The following is a 766-nucleotide window of genomic DNA, read 5'->3' as shown; positions in this document are numbered from 1 at the left end:
AAATGACAGAGAGGTATCACCTCACATCATTCAGAATGGTTATCACTAAAACCTACAAATAATAAATGTTGGAGAAGGTATGGAGAAAAAGGAATCTTCCTATATTGTTGGTGGGGGTGTAAATTGGTGCAGCCACTATGTAAAACAAAATCTAAATGTACAATCCTGAAATCCCATTTCTGGGCATATATCTAGAGGAAACTCTTATTCAAAAAGATACATGTACCCCAGTGTTTATTGAAGCACTATTTACAATAGCCAAGACATGGAAGCAACCTAAATGTTAATCAACAGATGAATGGATAAAGAAGATGTTGTATACATAAACAATGGAATACTACACAGCCATAAAAAAGAATGAAATAATGCCATTTGCAGCAACATGGATGGACTTAGAGATTATCATACTAAGTGAAGTAAGTCAGACAAAGACAAATATCACATGATATCACTTTTACGTGGAATCTAAAATGTTATACAAATGAACTTATTTGCAAAATGGAAATAGACTCACGAACATAGAAAACACACTATGAGAAAGCAGTGGAGGGATAAACTAGGAATTTGTAACGAACAGATACACACCAGTATATATAAAATAGTTAAACAACAAGGTCCTACTATATAGCACAGAGAACTACATTCAATATCCTGTAACAAGCCATAATGGAAAAGAATATGAGAAACGTAAATTCCCTGGTGGTCCAGTGGTTAGGACTCTGTGCTTTTACTGCTGAAAGCCTGGGTTCAATCCCCGGTCAGGGAA

General features: G+C 35.2%; 1 non-coding gene across 1 annotated transcript; it reads left to right on the top strand.

Moving 5' to 3' along the window:
- Positions 1–693: 693 nt before the first annotated feature.
- On the top strand, positions 694–766 carry TRNAK-UUU (transfer RNA lysine (anticodon UUU)). The gene has a single exon. It is a non-coding gene; the product is annotated as a tRNA-Lys (tRNA).

This window comes from Ovis canadensis, chromosome 2 (genome assembly GCF_042477335.2).
Source record: "Ovis canadensis isolate MfBH-ARS-UI-01 breed Bighorn chromosome 2, ARS-UI_OviCan_v2, whole genome shotgun sequence".
Lineage (NCBI taxonomy): Eukaryota > Metazoa > Chordata > Mammalia > Artiodactyla > Bovidae > Ovis > Ovis canadensis.
This window is presented reverse-complemented; position numbering and strand designations above follow the sequence as displayed.